This window comes from Schistocerca cancellata, chromosome 2 (genome assembly GCF_023864275.1).
Source record: "Schistocerca cancellata isolate TAMUIC-IGC-003103 chromosome 2, iqSchCanc2.1, whole genome shotgun sequence".
NCBI lineage: Eukaryota > Metazoa > Arthropoda > Insecta > Orthoptera > Acrididae > Schistocerca > Schistocerca cancellata.
In genome coordinates, this window is record NC_064627.1 from 57590768 (window position 1) to 57617326 (window position 26559).

Sequence of the window (26559 nt, forward strand, 5' to 3'; positions counted from 1 at the left end):
CGAGAAACTTAACATCAGGACTGATGGACACGAAGTAGATGAAGTAATTCTGCTACCTACACAGCAAAATAACCAATGGCGGAAGGAGCACGGAGGACATCAAAAGCAGACTAGCAGTGGCAAAATGGGCATTCCTTGCCAAGAGAAGTCTACTAGTATCAAACATAGATCTTAATTTGAGAAGGAAATTTCTGACAATGTACGTTTGGAACACAGCATTGTATGGTAGTGAAACATGGACTGGGAAAACCGGAGATGTGGTGCTACAGGCGAATGTTGAAAATTAGGTGGACTGATTAGGTAAGGAATGGGAAGGTTCTGAGCAGAGTCGGAGAGGAAAGGAATATGAGAAGGGACAGCATGATAGGACATCTGTTAAGACATCAGGGAATAACTAACGTGGTACTAGAGGGAAATGAAAGCAATATAAAGTCCTGGGATTTGTATCTGTCACATAATCCCTTCTTTCATCTCGGGCAATGTTTGTGTATGTGAAAAATGCCGAGTATCATTCTGACATGGCCGTGTGATCTTGTTTTATGACATTCGTCCTCAAAAATACTGGTAACTTCGAAGTAAATACCGGGGAAAAGCTCTCTGCTTCCAATAACGCGCTTCGTTTGTTTACTCGGAAAATTTCTTGACCAAGAACTTCGTCTGAAAAAATTATAGCATTAAGCAAAGTACATGCTGACAGAAACAACCCATGTGTTCGCTTCAGATTAGGGTTTATGTTTCGAAGCCCGCAGTGAGTAGATGCATATAAATAAAATCATTCTGTATTACTTAAGACAGAGAATTACCTGACGACTTAAACTTTCTTCGCTCTCGCCATTTATCAATGTCGTGTTTAATCCTCCGTTTAACTGGGAAAATTTAAATGAAACAACGAACACATAAAAAATACAGCTCGAGGAACACTGTTTCAAGGATTTGTGTTTTGGCTACACATAGTTGCACCGAGAGCTGACCAGGCAATTACATGGCGTTTCCTGATGAAACATATCCTTCTTGATGAGAGAAAATCGTATCGTCTATTCCGAAATACCATCGACTGAAAGTGTAGGAAATTGACGGCAGTACAAGCGACTAAACTATCCTTTACACCTGATTTTAAAAACTATCAACTCATGTACGTTCTGCAGACAATGCAGACAGATGTCGTGTTGATATCCCGGGATGACGTACACATACTTCGTGAACTCGGGCACTACCGTTTTGAATAGGGAACGAGTCAATCCACCCTGCTGTGCAGTTCCTGCTTCTGCATTTCAGTCTCCGACCAACGCCACAAACAAGAATCTGGTGGAGAAAGCTCGGGTGGCCTTGGCCATTATGCGGCCGATACAGCTCTCAGGAGAGAACCCTTGGGTTGAAACTCCATCCTGTTGCAAGTACGATTTAACCCTTGTCGGTGATACACTGTGCAAGAATTACAAACTGCATGTCTAAATCAGCAGGAGCAATGAGATGGTTATCAATAATACCGCACAACTCGTTTTCTGAGAAATTGTACTTGAAACAGAAAAACAGTGAGGGACAGACACGGAAAGAGGCGACAGACAGAGCCCGCCCTGTAGCATCGTAATAGTACGAGGGCAGTTCAATAAGTAATGCAACACCTTTTTTTTCTCGGCCAATTTTGGTTGAACAAACATTCCCGCTTCGTCTCGTATAGTTTCATTGACTTCCGACAGGTGGCGGCGCTGTACGGAGCTGTTAAAATGGCGTCTGTAACGGATGTGCGTTGCAAACAACGGGCAGTGGTCGAGTCTCTTTTGGCGGAAAACCAGGGCATCTCAGATATTCATAGGCGCTTGCAGAATGTCTACGGTGATCTGGCAGTGGACAAAAGCACGGTGAGTCGTTGGGCAAAGCGTGTGTCATCATCGCCGCAAGGTCAAGCAAGACTGTCTGATCTCCCGCGTGCGGGCCGGCCGTGCACAGCTGTGACTCCTGCAATGGCGGAGCGTGCGAACACACTCGTTCGAGATGATCGACGGATCACCATCAAACAACTCAGTTCTCAACTTGACATCTCTGTTGGTAGTGCTGTCACAATTGTTCACCAGTTGGGATATTCAAAGGTTTGTTCCCGCTGGGTCCCTCGTTGTCTAACCGAACACCATAAAGAGCAAAGGAGAACCATCTGTGCGGAATTGCTTGCTCGTCATGTGGCTGAGGGTGACAATTTCTTGTCAAAGATTGTTACAGGCGATGAAACATGGGTTCATCACTTCGAACCTGAAACAAAACGGCAGTCTATGGAGTGGCGCCACACCCACTCCTCTACCAAGAAAAAGTTTAAAGCCGTACCCTCAGCTGGTAAAGTCATGGTTACACTCTTCTGAGACGCTGAAGGGGTTATTCTGTTCGATGTCCTTCCCCACGGTCAAACGATCAACTCTGAAGTGTATTGTGCTACTCTTCAGAAATTGAAGAAACGACTTCAGCGTGTTCGTAGGCACAAAAATCTGAACCAACTTCTCCTTCTTCATGACAACGCAAGACCTCACACAAGTCTTCGCACCCGAGAGGAGCTCACAAAACTTGAGTGGACTGTTCTTCCTCATGCACCCTACAGCCCCGATCTCGCACCGTCGGATTTCCATATGTTTGGCCCAATGAAGGACGCAATCCGTGGGAGGCACTACGCGGATGATGAAGAAGTTATTGATGCAGTACGACGTTGGCTCCGACATTGACCAGTGGAATGGTATCGTGCAGGCATACAGGCCCTCATTTCAAGTTGGCGTAAGGCCGTAGCATTGAATGGAGATTACGTTGAAAAATAGTGTTGTGTAGCTAAAAGATTGGGGAATAACCTGGTGTATTTCAATGCTGAATAAAACAACCTCTGTTTCAGAAAAAAATGTGTTGCATTACTTATTGAACTGCCCTCGTATTCGCGCTCAGCTGCTCCCACTCTCCGTTAGCTACATTGTTCTGCAAGTTACAAAAAAAAATCAGCACAACGAAACGAAGCACACGACTCGGACTATTCACAACGATTTCGTTAGTAGCTCCAATGTCGACCGCAGAGCAATATGGCAACGGCGAACAAAAGAGAAGGCGCGGGCAGTCTTGTTCGTTTCTCTGATTGGTTGTTGCCGCCGTAGCTCTCAAGTAAACAGTTAGCTGTCAGTCACTTTGTTATTCCTATCTGGGAATAGGTGAAACGTTACTGCCCACAGCACTGTTAGTCATTGGAGGTTTGGGGCCTCCGACTGCATGACGTTCAAATTAGAGATGGGCAAACTGAAACACTTAACTGTTTCGAAACAAATGAAACAGTACAATGTAATGTTTCGATACGCTGTTTCGACACAGTGAAACAATTTGTGTTTTGTAATCTGATAAACCTACACATTTTATCATCTTGAATGTCTACTTTAAGTATGTCCATATAAACACAAATGAAGAGCACTAATCATTTCGCAGAAAGTATGAAACTATCACTTGGGCGTCTCGGCAGTTTCGTATTTCCTGCAGCAAATGCGCTGCTTTCGTGTTGTGTGACTTTCATACTTTTCAATTGGCCGAGGACAGCCGTAGCTGAAGACAGAAGAACCACCACGAACGGAACTAGAGATAGGAGCAAACTGCAGAAACAACGGATATGCTACTGGGATTTCCACATTCCGTTAGTATGGGTAATATACCCATCCTGCTAATTTCCATGTACACAAAGGGAATCATTGTGGATAATAGGCACAGTGACTATAGACTCACAGAAACGCCAAATATTTGGAATAAATAACAAAATATAACAGAAAAAATTTTGTCTTTCAAGGTGTTACGAACCGTTACTATAAAGTCACCATGCTTCCCAGCCCTTCCCGTTCACAATTACAATATCAGTGATATGTCAAACAGATTGCTTGCAATTATACCTAGATCAAATTTATGTATATATCTAATAACTGTCAGTCTACACCTTTTTTTATCCAAAATGTTGTATGCTTACTTGCGTTTCTCAATACGATTACTGTACATGAAAAGAGAAGTGTATGTTATAAATAAAGTATAATTTAATCGAATGATTTTCACATATTTATTATTTTGAATCTGAATAGTATACGTTGTTTTATTGTTCGGTTAGTGTTTATAAAGCAGATGTTACGCCATTTCGTAATAGGACAGTCAGCTAGAAACGAAGCTTTATTTTCGGATATCTTAAGCTTCATGCTATTGCTTGTCAAAAAGAAGATATCGACACTCTTGAAAGAGTTTCATGAAGTGGTATGTTGTGTTTCAGTACCTGTGCCGAGCCCGAATCTCGTCCGACACAGAGCGGAATGAAACATCACTGTTTCGATACAATTAGTCCGTTCCAAGCACAGGTGGACTGAAAGAGCCTTATTTTGAAACAACGATACAGTTTCTCTGTCTGGCTCGAGATCGAATCTGGTGCGGTTATCCGAGACAGGAGCGGAATGAAACACCACTGTTTCGAAACAGTGAACCATAGTCGTTCCGAAACACTGAAACAGTTCCATGTATCGATACACTGTATCGAAACATAGAAACAGTGGCCAAGTCTAGTTCAAATCGCTGTATAGTGTAAACAAATGAGAATTGAGCGACAACTTCGAAATGTAAACTCCGCGAATCAGCATACAGTACGTGGCCAAGAGTACGAATTATTCCCTCATACATTAAGGTTGTTTCATTTTCCATTCGCAGATGAGACTTGGGAACACTGACTGCTTATACGCCTATTTGCGCACAGTTAGATTGATTTTTTCTTCGCGCTCCCTACGTGTGTGAGACGTACACAACCCCTCCCAAGAATTTTCTGAGTAGGTCTCCAGGAAGTACCAGGTAACTTTCTTCGTGTGTCTGCAATTTAAAATTTCTCAGAATTTCTGTGTCAGAGGCTCCAGCGAAAGATGATTTTTTTTTTACACCCGTTATATTACCAGCTACAGAATCCACCTAATGAGTACTCCAGTATAGTACCATATGCACAGGGTTATTACAAATGATTGAAGCGATTTCTCAGCTCTACAATAACTTTATTATTTGAGATATATTCACAATGCTTTGCACACACATACAAAAACTCAAAAAGGTTTTTTAGGCATTCAAAAATGTTCGATATGTGCCCCTTTAGTGATTCGGCAGACATCAAGCCGATAATCAAGTTCCTCTCACACTCGGCGCAGCATGTCCCCATCAATGAGTTCAAAAGCATTGTTGATGCGAGCTCGCAGTTCTGGCACGTTTCTTGGTAGAGGAGGTTTAAACACTGAATCTTTCACATCACTATGCGTGAAACTTGCCCACACGCGTTCAACCGTTTCTTCGCTCACTGCAGGCCGACCCGTTGATTTCCCCTTACACAGGCATCCAGAAGCTTTAAACTGCGCATACCATCGCCGAATGGAGTTAGCAGTTGGTGGATCTTTGTTGAACTTCGTCCTGAAGTGTCGTTGCACTGTTATGACTGACTGATGTGAGTGCATTTCAAGCACGACATACGCTTTCTCGGCTCCTGTCGCCATTTTGTCTCACTGCGCTCTCGAGCGCTCTGAGAGCAGAAACCTGAAGTGCGGCTTCAGTCGAACAAAACTTTATGAGTTTTTCTATGTATCTGTAGTGTGTCGTGACCATATGTCAATGAATGGATCTACAGTGAATGTATGAAATCGCTTCAATCATTTGTAATAGCCCTGTACAAGTGTTATGTAAGAAAATTTTTACTAAAAGTACGACGATTTTTCAGTAGCGTGGTATTAAATGGAAGTGTGTCATTGATTTACTTTCAGCTGGACCACTGTAATTGCTACTTTTCTCTAAACAGTGGTAGTCATATGTTATTTTCTATTGCGTAACTATCCCTAGTTGCGAGTCATTAATCGCGAAAACGGTTGCAACGTTTGAGCTACACCGCTGTGGATTTCTCTACAGTAAGAGCTCATTGGCAGTCTACGCTTCAGACTGTTATGTGACGTCTACCCTGCAGTATCGCCATGGGACATTGGTCGGTTTCCTCCTGAGGCGCTGAAATTGTGGTTGCTAGATATATAGTAGTATATTTTGGAAAATTTGTGATTAGTACCTACGGGACGAAACTGCTGAGGTCATCGGCCCCTAAGCTTACACACTACTTAATCTAACTTACGCTAAGGACAACACACACACACACACCCACGCTCGAAGGAGGACTCGAACCTCCGAGGAGGGAAGCCGCGCGAACCGTGGCAAGGCACCCGAGACCGCACGGCTATCCCGCGCGGCTATATTTTGAAGATTCTACCTTCAGCAAAATACTGTTTCATCATTTGCTCTGTTACACCATCGCCAGCGGGATTCTCTTTATTTTCTTTTTTCATGTAGATATCTGTTTTTGTGGTACAGCACACACTTTTACGCAGTTGATCATCTGTCTCCTTCATGTACATGCACCATAGTGACTCACATCACAGGTCAAGTTCCTGTCTTCTCATCATAATCACAACGTAAACATCATTCGTAAAACAAAAAGATTGGTAGACTCTTCCTGCGTTGCCGCTGCCCGCCTCTGAAACAAGCTATCCTGCAATCCGCACACAGCTCAGTACTTTGTTGCATTTAGCGAAAACTTGAGGCACTTTCTTTTATTTACCTCAGTACTGTACCTGGGTCATGAAGACAAAATGATTGACAGTCAAGCACGGAAAGGGGGCGGTGGGATGTTGTCACTTCGCGCATGCGCAATATGGCTCCCGTAGCAGCAGCTGTGCAGCTCCGTGCTAAGTGCATTTATACTTCCCTCACTAACGAGCAGGATTTAGTTTTCTTTGTATGATGCTAATAGTCTTATCACTTTTCTAGTCTGTTTCATAGTTTCACAGATTCCGCAAAATAAACATACCGCACAGCGAAATACAGCGCACAATAACAAATCACAACAATAATGTTATGTATTCGTAATTGTTGTCTGCAACTGACAGTTAGAGCGATATGACATCTATGCACAGGATAAAAGATGTGACGATACTCGTGCTCCGATTTATTGTTGCTATGTTAGCTGTCCTGTAAACAACTGGTTGTCAGTCACTGTGTTATTCCGATCCAGGTATAGTAATTAAAATATTATGACATATATCCAGTTTTCTGTCTGTCGAACACTAAAGCAAATTACTTTTGAATACATTATGGTAGTAACAGTGATCAATGTATTGAAAATATTTACTATTAAAACTAGTGATTCTCCAGCAGAAAGAGGTTCCTACTCAATGGTCTGAAGATGACCACAGAAGTGGTCGAAACCGGTCACCTTCATAAATAAATCGTGTTGTTGTTGTTGTGGTCTTCAGTCCTGAGACTGGTTTGATGCAGCCTTCCATGCTACTCTATCCTGTGCAAGCTTCTTCATCTCCCAGTATCTACTGCAACCTACATCCTTCTGAATCTGCTTAGTGTATTCATCTCTTGGTCTCCCTCTACGATTTTTACCCTCCACACTGCCCTCCAATGCTAAATTTGTGATCCCTTGATGCCTCAAAACATGTCCTACCAACCGATCCCTTCTTCTAGTCAAGTTGTGCCACAAACTTCTCTTCTCCCCAATCCCATTCAATACCTCCTCATTAGTTACGTGATCTACCCACCTTATCTTCAGCATTCTTCTGTAGCACCACATTTCGAAAGCTTCTATTCTCTTCTTGTCCAAACTAGTTATCGTCCATGTTTCACTTCCATACATGGCTACACTCCATACAAATACTTTCAGAAACGACTTCCTGACACTTAAATCTATACTCGATGTTAACAAATTCCTCTTTTTGAGAAACGCTTTCCTTGCCATTGCCAGTCTACATTTTATATCCTCTCTACTTCGACCATCATCGGTTATTTTGCTCCCTAAATAGCAAAACTCCTTTACTACTTTAAGTGTCTCATTTCCTAATCTAATTGCCTCAGCATCACCCGACTTAATTATCGTGATCAAGACTGTTTTTATAGTAAATATTTAAAACTAAAGCAAATGTTTCCATCTGCTGAAAGCAAATGTTTCCATCTGCTGCCAGTTACGTTTCTTTCTCTTTTCGTTTCTCACACAGTGACGGCACCTTCTTCTCCCGTTTTTTATTGCTTATTTTTCTATCTTGTTCCTTTCCTCCCCTCACCTACCTCTTCTGCCAGTGACCTCAGTTTAATTCTATCTGAGTGTGAAATGCTTTTGTTGTGCTAATTCTCAAATACCACTATAAACTCTTACGTTTTTCTACTGTAGCTGATACAGCTTTCCACTGTTTATAGTATAAATACTTCTAAGCGTTATAACCCATACTAAATGTAAGTCTTTTACAGCATCTGTATCGTTATGTAAACATATAGAATGGCTGGTTAGTTGTAGGAAACAGCATGATAGCTCTAATCTAGCTAAGAAAAATAAATAAATAATCAGTTTTGTTGTTTGTTCGTAAATGTGTATGAATAGTTTTCGAACGTGCTCTGTTACGCTGTTTACGATACTTTAATGCAGTAACAAGTAAAATGAAGTTAAACCCACTGACGATGGTGTAGCATAACCGAAACATGTATGGTCGAAGAGAGAAGCGCGAAATCTTCACAATATATTTCGTCGTCCAAGCGAAGGGGGACGAAATGGCGAGCTTTCCTAAACAAAAATCACCTGAAGGAATACCTGTGTTTGCTGACCTTAGAAAAAAATGTGGACTGTTGGCAGCGCTGGCGTCTCGGCACGGAAGTGAGGGGCTGCTTTTGAGGCACTGCACTGAAACACTACACAGATCACAGACGCGCACGCGGCACTGGTAGGGCACACGACACAACACAGCACGGAATACGCGGCGCGCCACGACAAAGAACGCGCGGCAAGGGACGCGCCACGAAGCTTGCAGCTGGCAGCGAGTCGCCGGCACCACTGAGGCGGGGGGACGCGCCAGCGCACGGCACGGCGTTGCCTGGCCTGGCTGGTCGTGACGTCACTGGCACGCAGTCACCGCCGGGGCACGCCGGTTCCTCTTTCACCGCCGCGGCGACGCCGGCCAGGTGAGTGTGCGGCCGGCTGCCGCTACCCAGAAGTCCTTATGCAGCTGACGTCACTGGAGAACCACGAACGCCCATCCGAGGCGACGCGTCACTTCCGGTAGCTGCTGCCGGTACGAGGTGACCCAGCAAAACCATCTTCTTTCACGAATACGAAGTAGCAGTGCTTGTGTTATTAAGAAGAACTGTGCAGTGGTACTTCGGACACACAGGGTGTTTCAAAAATGACCGGTATATTTGAAACGGCAATAAAAACTAAACGAGCAGCGATAGAAATACACCGTTTGTTGCAATATGCTTGGGACAACAGGACATTTGCAGGCGGACAAACTTTCGAAATTACAGTAGTTACAATTTTCAACAACAGATGGCGCTGCAAGTGATGTGAACGATATAGAAGACAACGCAGTCTGTGGGTGCGCCATTCTGTACGTCGTCTTTCTGCTGTAAGCGTGTGCTGTTCACAACGTGCAAGTGTGCTGTGGACAACATGGTTTATTCCTAAGAACAGAGGATTTTTCTGGTGTTGGAATTCCACCGCCTAGAACACAGTGTTGTTGCAACAAGACGAAGTTTTCAACGGAGGTTTAATGTAATCAAAGGACCGAAAAGCGATACAATAAAGGATCTGTTTGAAAAATTTCTACGGACTGGGAACGTGACAGATGAACGTGCTGGAAAGGTAGGGCGACCGCGTACGGCAACCACAGAGGGCAACGCGCAGCTAGTGCAGCAGGTGATCCGACAGCGGCCTCGGGTTTTCGTTCGCCGTGTTGCAGCTGTGGTCCAAATGACGCCAATGTCCACGTATCGTCTCGTGCGCCAGAGTTTACACCTCTATCCGTACAAAATTCAAACGCGGCAACCCCTCAGCGCCGCTACCGTTGCTGCACGAGAGACATTCGCTAACGATATAGTGCACAGGATTGATGACGGCGATATGCATGTGGGCAGCATTTGGTTTACTGACGAAGCTTATTTTTACCTGGACGGCTTCGTCAATAAACAGAACTCGCGCATATGGGGAACCGAAAAGCCCCATGTTGCAGTCCCATCGTCCCTGCATCCTCAAAAAGTACTGGTCTGGGCCGCCATTTCTTCCAAAGGAATCATTGGCCCATTTTTCAGATCTGAAATGATTACTGCATCACGCTATCTGGACATTCTTCGTGATTTTGTGGCGGTACAAACTGCCTTAGACGACACTGCGAACACCTCGTGGTTTATGCAAGATGGTGCCCGGCCACATCGCACGGCCGACGTCTTTAATTTCCTGAATGAATATTTCGATGATCGTGTGATTGCTTTGGGCTATCCGAAACATACAGGAGGCGGCGTAGATTGGCCTCCCTATTCGCCAGACATGAACCCCTGTGACTTCTTTCTGTGGGGACACTTGAAAGACCAGGTGTACCGCCAGAATTCAGAAACAATTGAACAGCTGAAGATGTACATCTCATCTGCATGTGAAGCCATTCCGCCAGACACGTTGTCTAAGGTTTCGGGTAATTTCCTTCAGAGACTACGCCATATTATTGCTACGCATGATGGATATGTGGAAAATATGGTACTATAGAGTTTCCCAGACCGCAGCGCCATCTGTTGTTGAAAATTGTAACTACTGTAATTTCGAAAGTTTGTCTGCCTGAAAATGTACTGTTGTCCCAAGCATATTGAAACAAACGGTGTATTTCTATCGCTGCTCGTTTAATTTTTATTGCCGTTTCAAATATACCGGTCATTTTTGAAACACCCTGTACGTGTACAGTGTGTAAACTTTTAGATGGCAGACCTCTCCCTAGTCCTGAGTCGGTAGAAGTCGGTAAACGTCGGGAGGCTTCGGTAGGCACTAGAGATGGGCAAAGTGAAACACGTAATTGTTTCGAAACAAATGGAACAGTACAATGAAATTTTTCGATACGCTGTTTCGAAACAGTGAAACAGTTTGTGTTTTGTAATCTAATAAACCTACAGATTTTATCATCTTGAATGTCTACTGTATAAGTATGTCCATATAAACAAAAATGAGGTGCGAGAGCGATAATCATATCGCAGGAAGTATGAAACTACCACTTAGGCGTCTTGGCAGTTTCGTATTTCCTGCAGCAAGTGCGCTGCTTTCGTGACGTGTGAGTTCCATACTTTTCAATTGGCTGAGGAAAGCCTTAGGTGAAGACAGAAGAACCACCACGAACGGAACTGGAGGTGGGAGCAAACTGCAGAAACAACGGATATGCTACTGGGATTCCCACATTCCGTTAGTATGGGTAATATACCCATCCTGCTAATTTCCATGCACACAAAGGGAATCACTGTGGATAATAGGCATAGTGACTATAGACTCACAAATAACGCCAAATAATTCGAATAAACAACAAAATATAACAGAAAAATTTTTGTCTTTCAAGGTGTTCCGAACCGTTACTATAAATTCACCATGCTTCCCAGCTCTTCCCGTTCGCCATTACACTATCAATGATATGTCAAACAGATTGCTTGCAATTATACCTACATCAAATTTATGTATATGTCTAATAATTGTCACTCTACGCCTTTTTTATTCAAAATGTTGTAGGCTTACTTGCGTTTCTTAATATGATTACTGTACATGAACAGAGAAGCGTATGTTATAAAAAAAAAGTGTAATTTAACTGAATGATTTTCACATATTAATTTATTTTGAATGTGAATAGTATGCCTTGTTTTACTGTTTGGTTAGTGTTTATAAAGCAGATGTTACCCCCATTTCGAAATAGGACAGTCAGCTAGAAGCGAAGCTTTATTTTCGGATATCTTAAGCTTCATGCTATTGCTTGTCAAAAAGAAGATATCGACACTCTTGAAAGAGTTTCATGAACTGGTATGTTGTGTTTCAGTACCTGTGCCGAGCCCGAATCTCGTCCGACTCAGAGCGGAATGAAACATCACTGTTTCGATACAATTAGTCCGTTCCAAGCACAGGTGAACTGAAAGAGCCTTATTTTGAAACAACGATACAGTTTCTGAGTCTGGCTCGAGATCGAATATGGTCCGGTTATCCGAGACAGGGACGGAATGAAACACCACTGCTTCGAAACGGTGAACCACAGCCGTTCCGAAACACTGAAACAGTTCCACGTATCGATACACTGTATCGAAACATAGAAACAGTGGCCAAGTCTAGTAGGCACCTTCGACAATAAAGGTAATAGACTGGCCCTGACGTCATTTTCGTGGCTCCAACATCTCTGGGCTAAAGTCACGTGAATGTTGGCAAAACATGGTTGTTTCGTGTTGCACTTATGGCTGTACTCAGTGTTTTGTCGGGGAAATGGCATTACATTTCACGTATAAGTGTTTCTATGATAGTACAGATGCGTTTATTGAAATCTGCTGAAGTGATTTTTATGTTTTTTACACTTGAAATAGAGTATCACGTAAATCAAAGTGTTGAAAGTGATGGCTGTAAAGTCAAACTCATATTACATTTTGGAAAGTATCTGTGATAATTCGGTTACAGAAGTAAGTATAACTGTTTCTCGTTCCTACTCATAGGTTCGCTAAGGATGAAAACCGAAGGCACATTTGGATACAGCCCTGAAACGGAAAAACTTTAAGCCATCTGCACATACGCGCCTTTTTGTATATACAAGTGAGATTATAATAAGGTAAGAGCACCTATAGTCGACACATGAAGAGAATTTTTTTCTACCTTCTAATACCATTAAATAAATGTAGGCTCCAAAATTATTTTCTGAAACATCAAAGTCTCACCTTTCATCTAAAATATCATTTTTTTTTCAAAACTGAGAGTTTAAACTTTTGTAAAAATAGTAGTAACTGAACCTTTGAAGTGCACCTAAAATTGGTACTCTAAAATGGACCTGCTCCTAAAGTCGACAATTTTGGCACCTATAGTTGACATAATTCCCATATCCCATTTTCTTTTATAAGTGACTAGAGCTCAAAACGCGGCGAATCCAATGTATAAAGTTTTGACACGAGCGCACTCTTACTGTTTAAAAGAATTTTAACGACATTTTATTTTAATTGATAGTTTATAGTAATTTCTTCCCGCTGCCCACCAGAGGAGCGTTCGATGTATTTGTTAGATTTTATAAATGGTACTGTGAACAAATCCAGGTCAAATGTAGTTCTGACATAATTTTTCGCAAATGAAAAAGCAATTTTTGTTGGAAGCGTTTGGCAGTCAATTGAGAAATGTGGGTAAAATACGATACAAACATAGGATCGCAGACCGCTGGTTTGAAATCCCGCCACGTTTTGCCAACAGTCACGTGATTTATGTTGGAGCCACACCAGCCCTATAGCTTCTGCACAGCAAGGCCAGTCTACTAGTATCTGTGGTCGAAGGTAGGCACGCAGTTTCGACTGCTGCCAACATTTCGTAGCTGACTGTGTTGTACAAGGTAGCCATTGTCGTCTGCTTCGTTATTGTTTTGCGCTGTACTGTTCTGAGGGTTTTTATTGCGCAGTTGTGCTAAACATTATCAAAATGAGTGAAGAGGCAGTTGCTCGCCCAGCTCGGGAGTCGCCAACAACCCCTACCGGTAGGCCTACGGTTAGAAGGAAACCAGTATTACGTAGCGATGCTCGCAAAAATTATATTGCGTGTGATTGAATGCTGCGAAAGGAAAAGGGAGCAGAAAAAATTGCTTCACCCCATTTAAAAATCTTCAGTGAGAGCTGCTACACACACAGGACAAAACGTGCGTAGCATTGGAAGATCCAAATAGTTTTCCACGAAACATCCTGGCGCATCACCACAAACGCCTGGCAAGAAAAAGAGAGTTTCCATTTCAGATATTTTGTTCGCGATCACTTTGAAGGAGCCCCCTATTTCGTCCGAATTAGCTTATATTTCATTTTGCCTTGCTACCGTATTGCTTTGTATGAAAACACCACTGGTTACTCTATTATTTCGAAACGCATTCGTATTACAGTACATTTCCAAATTCAAAAAAATACATGCAGTGCAGAAGGCATTTTCTTATAAATCTTTCTCGCTTTTAACGTAGGAAGAGAAGTGGAGAAATCGAAGTAATGATCGATGATTACAACCAGCGTGTCATTCGCGACACGATAGCGGAATTTTATTCAGTGCGGAAGATTGTGCCGAGCCTGCGAACACTGCTTCCAGTTCGGAGAACAACTCACCAAAGTTTCATTGCAATCGGATGAACGGTTTGTGAGCGCATAGTAGACAAACATATATAGATTTTAATGTACATGACGATTTCAGTTTCGTTTACGAACAACATTTAAAGCGAGTTTTACTTCCAAGCCTTTCTTCTGCTTTCGTGTAAGCATGACGCGCAATTTGTAGTGCCAGCACTGCACCTGGTAGGCGTGCCCAAGGTTACTAAATAATAAGGTTGGGCAGTAAGCGCTCTGCTCTGCCATTGGCTGGCCTAGTGACGTCAGCGTGGAAGCAAGCGCTCACAAGCGGACGACACGGCATGCGCGTTTACGTCAAGTTTGTGGCGGAAGATTTTGTTTATACCAGAACTGAGACGTCTAAACTGCTTTTCTGCTGCTAAAATATTACAGTTAAAACTGATTAGTTATATTCTTTCGCAGCTTATGCCTCACACATCGGTAAAATATCAGATCAGAACCACACTGACACACACTTGATTTCGAAACCTCGGCTCAAATAAATCAGAAACTATTCATTTAATCGCATTGAAATGAATTTACTCAAGAGCTCGAAGTTGCACACACTTGTTTGTAAGAACAGCATTCCTTCTTTCTAAAGCCTCTATAGTATTCATCAAAGTAACTTTATCTGTGTCTGAAAAAAAACTGTCATCTGTACATGTGCTCCTATTATCATTATTCTTATTTGGTGACAGCTTTTCCAAAGTTTCCAGAGATCTCTTATGTAGTTCTCGTTTCCTATACCGTTTGGTTCTGTCTTATGTTGCGGGTGACACATTGACAGTCGCACTACTGCACGGCAAATTGCACGAAGGAACTGCATCTGGCTTGAGCATTCTTTTTCGGGGCAAATTAAGCAATTCAGATTGTAAATCCCCTAAGTAATCTGTTTCTGCGAAATGGCGAGAACATATTCGTGCATACGCAACATTTACACTGTCTTTCCTACAACATTTCGACAACCATAGTTTTTGTAATGTTTCATTACGCGGGAAACTGTGATACATTACGTCAGTTCTCTTTGTGCTCCGGTTGTAGGAAAAACAGCCCGTAACAGCACAGCCTGGTATTGTAAAAATTAATTTTCTCATTCACTTGTAGATTCTCCAATAAGAATTTCACAGGACGAACCATAAATCATAGAGCTGGCGAACACAATGTTGATCCCGCTGTCCACTATCGCTAACTATTTCAGTTCCGAATCAAATATCAATTACAGCAAAAACCATTAACACTCCCAAATTCCGAATGTTTCCGCTGTTGACTGAGTACCAGAAAAACAATCACACACAATTCGAACTGTGTACTGTTTGGCGCAGCTGCTTCCACCGTGACGTCATGCGCACAACTGGGAAAACACGTTGCTTTCTGCGCATCGCTTTCTCTCTGCCGTCTTACAGTTAACACGCTGTACCACAGACACTGCTCTTTCGATTTATTCGCCAATACCAGGATCCCGACTCTCAATAAATATGTTCTTCCTGGACAGGAATATACAGGATGTTTCCGTGAAGGGAGTGCAAAAATGTAACAGGACATGAGAACGCTCCACTGAACAATTTGAGGTAGGGAACGTGAGACCGGAGAAGCCAGCTTAAGGAGATATGGAAGTAAACTTTCAAAAAGATTTCGGGCTTGCAGCCGGTCGTCGTTAGCTTCCATCCACGATATTTCGACTGGACAACTGCCAGCCATCCTCAGGTGAGCCATCGAAGACTGTCGAAGACGCTCTCCGTTCCGTTAATATGTAGCGTGCAGCGAGTACTCCGCGCATGCGTCAAAATCGTATAGAGAGACGAACCAACCGCCCACCAGCAGCGCCCTCGCTGGTGGAACTGCAGAACCCAGCTGTCTTCGGCGTTGTCAACTGCCGCGGCCATCGGAGTGCTCTGACGTCTTCGTCTGGAGCAGACCTTAGAGATGACGGGGTTCCACGCATTATCTAGCTGGTAGCCATTGTCGCGGTTGATAAGATTGTCTGTCACGCGAATTCCACTGATTCTTTTATGACGGAGTCCCAAAAGGATGCGCTACAGTCTGGAACTGCGAGAGCGCTACGGTCGCGGGTTTGAATCCTGCCTCGGGCATGGATGTGTGTGATGTCCTTAGGTTAAGTAGGTTTAAGTAGTTCTAAGTTCTAGGGGACTGATGACCTCAGAAGTTGAGTCCCATAGTGCTCAGAGCCATTTGAACCCAAAAGGATGTTGCTGTGGCCAAAATTGTTGTCTTGTCATACTCCATTGAGTGTCCAGTGGAAATGCAATGCCCAGCAATTGCAGACTTGCTAGGTTGCAAAAGGCGAGTACAGCGCTGATGTTCAGTGCAACGTTCTTTTACTGTTCGCAATATTTGTCCTATATATGACATGCCACACTGTGCAAGGTATTTTATAAATACCCTCCTTCCGCAATACCAGATCGTCTTTCACTGATCCCAGCAGGTCGGAAATCTTCGATGGTGGACCGAAAATTACTTTCACTTGGAAACCGTGGAGGATTCTTGCAATTTTGAAGGAAATGTTGCCAACAAAGGGAAGAAAAGCTAAAGATTTAGTGGGCGTGCTCTCTTCTTTTTTCCACTCCCTGTTTATTTGGCTTAATTGCAAGTGCCTAGGAAATTTGCCCGGGTAGAATATCCATTCTCTTTGAAAACCCTCTTCAGATGGGCATGCTCTTCAGGCAAACTATCTGCATCTGACGCTACATGAGCTCTGCGTACAAGTGTTTTAAGTACACTCATTGTTTGCGATGGTTGATGGCAGCTGGACGAATTTAAATACTAATCAGTACGTGTGGGCTTCCGATATACCGAATGCCCCAGAGAGCCATCACTCTTCTGTCTAACTAGCACATCCAAGTATGGGAGGCAACCATTTTTCTCTAATACCATGGTAAACCGAATGTTCTCATGAATGGAGTTGAGGTGATCTAAAAACTGCATTAATTTTTCTTCTCCATGAGAAGTAAACTTGTCTACCGCATGGTCTAGCATTACTGTTTTCACCTTATTTGCAACTAACATGCGTACAGGTCTACACGTCTTGTGCCGTTAATTTACGTATACGTTTATGATTTCCTGCAAGGAAACAAGGAGGACGAGCCCGGTTAGTAAGAAGTCATGATGCAGGTTTTGTTTACTTTACTTGCGCACAAGGTAGCTCTGTTGTATCGTATTTGCATTGTCCCATGACTCAACGTGCTATGAATCAGAGACAAACCCGTTCATTACTCAGTGCTATTCAGAGACGTACAGTACAATGCAATGGAGCAGTACGGTACAGTTTCGCAGAACTCACGGACATGCACCCTGTGTATGGGGAAGAACAGGGTTATTACAAATGATTGAAGCGATTTCACAGCTCTACAATAACTTTATTATTTGAGATATTTTCACAATGCTTTGCACACACATACAAAAACTCAAAAAGTTTTTGTAGGCATTCACAAATGTTCGATATGTGCCCTTTTAGTGATTCGACAAACACCAAGCCGATAATCTAGTTCCTCCCACACTCGGCGCAGCATGTCCCCATCAATGAGTTCGAAAGCATCGTTGATGTGAGCTCACAGTTCTGGCACGTTTCTTGGTAGAGGAGGTTCAAACACTGTATCTTTCACATAACCCCACAGAAAGAAATCACATGGGGTTAAGTCGGGAGAGCGTGGAGGCCATGACATGAATTGCTGATCATGATCTCCACCACGACCGATCCATCGGTTTTCCAATCTCCTGTTTAAGAAATGCCGAACATCATAATGGAAGTGCGGTGGAGCACCATCCTGTTGAAAGATGAAGTCGGCGCTGTCGGTCTCCAGTTGTGGCATGAGCCAATTTTCCAGCATGTCCAGGTACACGTGTCCTGTAACGTTTTTTTTCGCAGAAGAAAAAGGGGCCGTAAACTTTAAACCGTGAGATTGCACAAAACACGTTAACTTTTGGTGAATTGCGAATTTGCTGCACGAATGCGAGAGGATTCTCTACCGCCCAGATTCGCACATTGTGTCTGTTCACTTCACCATTAAGAAAAAATGTTGCTTCATCACTGAAAACAAGTTTTGCACTGAACGCATCCTCTTCCACGAGCTGTTGCAACCGCGCCGAAAATTCAAAGCGTTTGACTTTGTCATCGGGTGTCAGGGCTTGTAGCAATTGTAAACGGTAAGGCTTCTGCTTTAGCCTTTTCCGTAAGATTTTCCAAACCGTCGGCTGTGGTACGTTTAGCTCCCTGCTTGCTTTATTCGTCGACTTCCGCGGGCTACGCGTGAAACTTGCCCGCACGCGTTCAACCGTTTCTTCGCTCACTGCAGGCCGACCCGTTGATTTCCCCTTACAGAGGCATCCAGAAGCTTTAAACTGCGCATACCATCGCCGAATGGAGTTAGCAGTTGGTGGATCTTTGTTGAACTTCGTCCTGAAGTGTCGTTGCACTGTTATGACTGACTGATGTGACTGCATTTCAAGCACGACATACGCTTTCTCGGCTCCTGTCGCCATTTTGTCTCACTGCGCTCTCGAGCGCTCTGGCGGCAGAAACCTGAAGTGCGGCTTCGGCCGAACAAAACTTTATGAGTTCTTGTACGTATCTGTAGTGTGTCGTGACCATATGTCAATGAATGGAGCTACAGTGAATTTATGAAATCGCTTCAATCATTTGTAATAGCCCTGTACTTTGCAGTGCTCTCGTTGCTGAAAGGCTGTACAGCGAACGATTTCCTAACAGACATAATCCATCACGACGTTTGGTTATTTCTCTCTATCGACGAATGCGCAAGAGTGGTTCATTGGAAAAAAGAAACGTGGGACCTGGCAGCAAGAGAGCCACTCGCACACCCGATTTTGAAAAGGTGCTGCAACTTGTCGCAGCGGAACCCACTACAAGTACTCGTATTGCACGTGAAATGGGCCCTGCACATACTAACATGTGGTGGGTACTGCACGAACAACTATTACACCCATACCACCGACAACGAGTCCACGCAATGCTTCTGACTGGAGTTTGCACCAAGAGTCGCATTGGGTCAGTGGTTGCTCCAAGAATGGACTGATCGACCAGATTTCCTCAGATCGTGCTGTTTACCGACGAGGCCTCGTTTGATCGTGATGGTATTTCGGTCAGCAGGAATAGGCACGTGTGGGATGAGAAAAACCTCCATGTTGTAGTAGAGTCACAACATGAAGTGTGTTTTGCTGTGGATGACTGGGCCAGTATTGAAGGCGACAATCTCACTTGGACGTATCTTCTACTTGGCGATGTGCACTTGAGGTTCATGGCTTGGATCTGAGCACTATGGGACTTAACTTCTGAGGTCATCAGCCCCCTAGAACTTAGAGCTACTTAAACCTAACTAACCTAAGGACGTCACATACATCCATGCCCGAGGCAGGATTCGAACATACGACCGTGAGGTTCATGCAAAGCAAAGAGCTCTACCTGAGTTATTGGACAATGTACCTTTGGCTGTTGGTGAGAGAATGTGGATACAACATGGTGGTGCACCGCCCCACTTCAGTGTGGATATCTTCAACTATCCCCCTGGTCGCTGTCCTGTCCTGTTCCATGGCCTGCAAGGTCAAATGACCTGAATACCCTTGATTATTTCCTATGGGAATATTGTGTGTGTAACCCCAATGGATACGGAGGTGTAATTAGTTGCCAGAATTGTAGCTGCCTGTGATGTGATTCGGAACACACCAGGGATATTTTCCAGTGTGCGTCAGGATCTTGTTCGCTGTCATGCTTGCATTGAGATCGGTGGCTGTCAGTTTCAGCACTTTTTTAAGGTACAGTACAAAAGGTACGCTCATTGTGTCAGTGTTGGTATGTGTAGTTAACTGGAAGTAATGTAAATTAAAAAAAGTACACAGTAATATGATTTTATTCCTATTATCTCCTAAAGCTGGCTTCTCCGACCCCAGGTTCCCTACCTCAAATTGCTAAGTGTAGCTTCTTCTATGTCGGGTTAAATTTTTGCACACTCTTACGGAAACATCCCGTGCGTAACATATGAGAGCAGGTCGTGACACTTGGACGACGACATATGTTGAGCTTTATTCCAAAAGGTACAAAATCTAAAAAATTTAAAAAAACGGCTTGTAGGTGGCAGCCCGAACCTAATAGCTTGCTGGATCCAACAAGTAAATATTTTCTTGCAAAAAGTACCAAATCTCTTATATACAGGCTGTCAAAACCGTCGTTCTATACCAAAACATACCAAATGCCTTCGAACTTTTGTAGGAAGAGTTACCAAATCCTCTTGCGCTGATCTGGCTGAGTGCTGTGACGTCACATACGCAGTCAGCCAACTTGTTTCTTACTGTGTTATTTCATGTAATGTTCTTTGAAACGTCCCCTTAGAACAATTGTACACGACTGTGCTTAAACTGACACACAATATTTTTAGCGCAACGCAATCTGACTTTCAAAAATCCCTGCAAAAGAATGGCCCTGACTAACATTAATCTATACCTTTCACAAATCACTTACGTCACCAAAAATCTCCGTTACTCGAACTACTGCAATACAGCGAGCGCCACTACTGCCAGCTAAATAAAAGATTCAAAACACAGAAGGCACTAACTACTGATAGGTATAGTTAGCAATTGAAAGATTTTAATAGACAACAAACAATGTATTTACCTTAATAATCATACAAATTTCAAAACTCCGCCATTTCTCTCCCCACATCCATCACTGCTGGCGGCTCACCTCCAACTGCGCAACGCTACGCGCTGTTCACATCCAGCTGCCGCTGCCCAACACTACAGTGGCAGACAACAATGCAAACTAGCCACAGACTGCACACAGCACAGCCAGTGATTTTCATATAGAGCGCTACGTAACGTTGCCAATAAGAAAACATAAACAGCCTACTTACATAAAGAAAACATAAACAGCCTACTTACATCTTGTCTTTTCCTGTCGGGTTTGCTTATGGTGAATACTTAAAATGTCTGATGAATATGTCGATGTGCCTGAATTTACAGAAAAGCCAAGGAAACGTAAAAGACCTGTAAATATGTATAAATGGAGTGTTTTAAAACACTGCAAATGCCCCTGCAAGTGCAAAATCTCAAATTACGTGTATTTACGTGTGTAGCATATCAAAATGACTCTGAGCACTATGGGACTTAACTTCTGAGGTCATCAGTCCCCTAGAACTTAGAACTATTTAAACCTAACTAACGCCGGCCGGTGTGGCCAAGCGGCTAAAGGCGCTACAGTCTGGAACCGCGTGGCCGCTACGGTCGCAGGTTTAAGTAGTTCTAAGTTCTAGGGGACTGATGACCTTAGAAGTTAAGTCCCATAGTGCTCAGAGCCATTTGAACCATTTGAACCAAACCTAACTAACCTAAGGACATCACACACATCCATGTCCGAGGCAGGATTCGAACCTGCGGCCGTAGCGGTCGCGCGGTTCCAGATTGTAGCGCCTAAAACCGCTCGGCCACCACGGCCGGCTCACGTGTAAATATAAAGATAATTTTTTCAAGGCATTATGCATATCAGAAGCTGACATGATACATGAAAATAACGGATATTATAACACTGTAGATGCTGTGAGACAGGGAAACTTTTTAATGGGGTGTATTGATATGAACTATCCTAAAAGAAGATGGTCTGATCGAGGAAGAAAGAATGTTCAAGTAAAAAAGGAACTATAGAGTACAGCAGACAAGCTTCTCTTCAGGGAAAGGTCCCTGTTTGTAGATTTACATTACCAATTATTTGTAATGCTGGGAGAAGGGTGGTTGAGCATGTTGCTGATGAGAAAATGAATAGAGAGGCAGTTTCTAGCACAAGAGGTGGTGAAAGACTTGATATGAAGAAACTTCAGCCTGAAACTGTAGCTCACGTAACAAGTTTTAAATGAGAGAACAGTACTGACGGAGAGAAAAAATGTCGTTAAGAACATAATTGCCTCCAGAATTAACTACACTCCTGGAAATGGAAAAAAGAACACATTGACACCGGTGTGTCAGACCCACCATACTTGCTCCGGACACTGCGAGAGGGCTGTACAAGCAATGATCACACGCACGGCACAGCGGACACACCAGGAACCGCGGTGTTGGCCGTCGAATGGCGCTAGCTGCGCAGCATTTGTGCACCGCCGCCGTCAGTGTCAGCCAGTTTGCCGTGGCATACGGAGCTCCATCGCAGTCTTTAACACTGGTAGCATGCCGCGACAGCGTGGACGTGAACCGTATGTGCAGTTGACGGACTTTGAGCGAGGGCGTATAGTGGGCATGCGGGAGGCCGGGTGGACGTACCGCCGAATTGCTCAACACGTGGGGCGTGAGGTCTCCACAGTACATCGATGTTGTCGCCAGTGGTCGGCGGAAGGTGCACGTGCCCGTCGACCTGGGACCGGACCGCAGCGACGCACGGATGCACGCCAAGACCGTAGGATCCTACGCAGTGCCGTAGGGGACCGCACCGCCACTTCCCAGCAAATTAGGGACACTGTTGCTCCTGGGGTATCGGCGAGGACCATTCGCAACCGTCTCCATGAAGCTGGGCTACGCTCCCGCACACCGTTAGGCCGTCTTCCGCTCACGCCCCAACATCGTGCAGCCCGCCTCCAGTGGTGTCGCGACAGGCGTGAATGGAGGGACGAATGGAGACGTGTGGTCTTTAGCGATGAGAGTCGCTTCTGCCTTGGTGCCAGTGATGGTCGTATGCGTGTTTGGCGCCGTGCAGGTGAGCGCCACAATCAGGACTGCATACGACCGAGGCACACAGGGCCAACACCCGGCATCATGGTGTGGGGAGCGATCTCCTACACTGGCCGTACACCACTGGTGATCGTCGAGGGGACACTGAATAGTGCACGGTACATCCAAACCGTCATCGAACCCATCGTTCTACCATTCCTAGACCGGCAAGGGAACTTGCTGTTCCAACAGGACAATGCACGTCCGCATGTATCCCGTGCCACCCAACGTGCTCTAGAAGGTGTAAGTCAACTACCCTGGCCAGCAAGATCTCCGGATCTGTCCCCCATTGAGCATGTTTGGGACTGGATGAAGCGTCGTCTCACGCGGTCTGCACGTCCAGCACGAACGCTGGTCCAACTGAGGCGCCAGGTGGAAATGGCGTGGCAAGCCGTTCCACAGGACTACATCCAGCATCTCTACGATCGTCTCCATGGGAGAATAGCAGCCTGCATTGCTGCGAAAGGTGGATATACACTGTACTAGTGCCGACATTGTGCATGCTCTGTTGCCTGTGTCTATGTGCCTGTGGTTCTGTCAGTGTGATCATGTGATGTATCTGACCCCAGGAATGTGTCAATAAAGTTTCCCCTTCCTGGGTCAATGAATTCACGGTGTTTTTATTTCAATTTCCAGGAGTGTATATGTAAGTTTATTTTGCGAGAAGAGAATGTTTGTTCATGCAGAATACTTTGTACTCTTTTAAAATAATTTTTGTGATAAAAGCATGAAGTCTAAAATGAAATTCCTAATTACTATACAACAATAATGAGGAATACCTTAAATTTTTCTAAAAAACATATCGTGAGTCCTATACAAACTGTATATCAACTATGATTTGCAAACCGGAATTATTATGGCTATAGGGAATCTTTCTGCTCTACTCAGAAAACTGCCCAGTTTGATTTGGTACGTTTTGGAAACAAGTTCCACATTTAGAAGTTTGGATCTGACCGTGATTCGTACACGGACAGCCGAAGCCGTTAAGGTGACCACTCGCGTAAAGAGGAAAATCTGGGTTCGAGTCCTGCTCCAGCACAAGTTTTCACTATCGTCATTGCAATATAATGCCGATGATGGTTTGTATTCGGAAATGCGAATACATTTCCTTTATTTCTTGACAGCTGTAGTCACTGCAGTGCCATGCATACGTGTCCGTAGGAACATTGCTTCGTACTTCTACTAAGAAGGCACTATATTTCGTATTTATTCGTCGAAACCATGCCTTCGACTCTCTGTGAATATGTCCTACCTAGATGGGAATATTCGTTACGTATGAACGCAGTTCGTGACACATGGACGACGACATATGGAAGTTTTGGTATGGCCGTGATTTGTGCACGGATAGCCGAAGCAGTTAAGGAGACCACTGGTGTAAAGCGGAAAATATGGGTTCGAGTCCCAGTCCAGCACAAAATTTCACTGTCGTAATTCCAATATACAGCCGATGGTGATTCAAATTCGCAATTGTAGATACATTTTCTAAGACGTATATCACCAATATTAAAACGAGGGAATAGGATTGTAGTCGAATTAACTTAGACAATGCTGAGAGAATTACATTAGGATACGAGATGGTTTGTTTTCTTTTCAGAAGAACTAAGTTTAATCCGTATTCGTTGTTCTTTTCTTTTCGTCGGACATAATATACAATGATGACACCGTTGTGTCTGCTTTGCGATGTATAATTTAGCAGGCAACTCAAAAATTTCACGATGCTTCCTCGTTCACCTCGTGAACATTTCATTATTCTTCACTCGCTGCTTCTGCATCAATTGACAGCTCCGGTAACGGACAAGGTGACACAGTAGCTTGCACCATGGAGGTATAAAATGAAAGGGGAGACACCGACGCCACAATCGTTATGACAAGAAGTTCAGAGGGTCGCCATCTTCATCCGACCAAAATACCACATAGCGTTGTCTCTAGTTTTTGGAAAGATTTTGAGCTATAATGCTGACGTACGTTGTGTTTGGGTGCACAAGTCGTTCCGATTGTGACGCGAAATTTTTGAAATTTGTGGTGAGGTCTTGTGGGACCAATATACTTAGGTCATCGGTCCCTACGCCTGCACACTACTTAATCTACCTTAAACTAACTTACGCTATGGACAACACACAGCCATGCCCGAGGGAGGATTCGAACCTCCGACGGGGGGAGCCGTGACAAGGCCCCTGACCGGGCGGCTTGACACTAAATCTAAAGGAATAACATCTCATGTGTTGGTCGCCTAGCCAACGTACGAGGGCTGTCCACAAAGTACATTACGTTTTGGAATTAAAAATAAATAAAGTATTGGAATTTTTTAAAATTATATACAGATGAAAGCCACACTTAAATACTACTTTTCTACATAGTTGCCATTTAAATTAAGGCACTTATCGTAGCTATGGACGAGCTTGGAAATTCCTTCGTCGTAAAATTCGGCCGCCTGCGCCTTCAACCACGTGGTTACCTCTTTTCGGACAGAAAAGGTGTGATTTTTGTGGATTTCCTGGAAAGAGGCACTACAATAAACTCTCAAAGGTATTGCCAAACTCTGCACAACCTCAGACGAGCAATACAAAACAAGCGCAGGGGAAAGTTGGGCTCAAAGATCTTACTGATTCACGACAACGCCCGGGCCCACACGGCAAATGCCACTCGTGAAGTTCTCGAATCTTTTAAGTGGGAGTTGTTTCCTCATCCGCCGTACAGTCCCGACCTGGCACCGAGCGACTTCCACTTATTCCCAGCAATGAAGAAGTGGTTGGCTATGCAGCGTTTTGATGACGACGCACAGCTTCAATAAGAGGTAACCACGTGGTTGAAGGCGCAGGCGGCCGAATTTTACGACGAAGGAATTTCCAAGCTCGTCCATCACTACGATAAGTGCCTTAATTTAAATGGCAACTATGTAAAAAAGTAGTATTTAAGTGTGGCTTTCATCTGTATATAATAAAAAGTTTTTCCAATACTTTATTTATTTTTAATTCCAAAATGTAATGTACTTTGTGGATAGCCCTCGTATTATTTTGCCACTTTTATTGCAAGCAAATTTGTACTACTTTTATACTTGTACTACAGCGTATTTTTCTCTCGTGCGAGTTCAGATTTCCAAAAGATGAAGGCCGGGAAGCTCTGTGGAAGAATGCCGTGAAAAGAAGAAAAACTGAGTTCTCAACATTTTCGAGAAGACGACATCGCTTGAACATCGCTTTCAACAGTTCGTCTTAGGGAAAATCCTGCGCCATAAAATTTTCCTGCTCATCCGAATCTTTTGTAAAAAGTACGTTGATTCATAGATTCCAAGTTCATTTTTCTGTATAAAGGATATGTACAAGAGATATTCGAAAAGTCTTAAATGAATTAGTTTCTCAATATTTATGATCTGATATCATAAACTCAGTTTCAAAGTTAATAATAATTTAATTGGCCTACAATATAAATAGGAGGCTGAGTAGTTTTACGATTCCAATTATTGTTTCAATAAATATTTTTATTGGCAGAAGAATGTTTCACGGCAATATTACTTTACTTAAATCTGGTTGTAGGTACCGCAAGCAAGATGTATCTTGTGGCCAGAAAAAAACTGAATGCATATCTGAAGTACATATACTCAGTTCTCCGAATTTTTAAGGCAGTAGTTTGTGAACGTCCTGCTTCAGTCGATGTACTGTGCTGTATTTTTATTGTACTGTG

General features: G+C 43.6%; 1 protein-coding gene across 3 annotated transcripts in view; it reads right to left on the reverse strand.

The window, feature by feature from the left end:
• The window catches only part of LOC126161329 (solute carrier organic anion transporter family member 4A1), a 1079633-nt gene extending 1070772 nt beyond the window's left edge, over positions 1–8861 (reverse strand). For all 3 annotated transcript variants that reach the window (XM_049917087.1, XM_049917085.1, XM_049917086.1), the window contains exon 1: positions 8653–8861. The gene's annotated coding sequence lies outside the window, so the exon portion shown is untranslated. The remainder of the gene's footprint in view (positions 1–8652) is intronic.
• Between the last annotated feature and the right edge of the window lie 17698 nt (positions 8862–26559).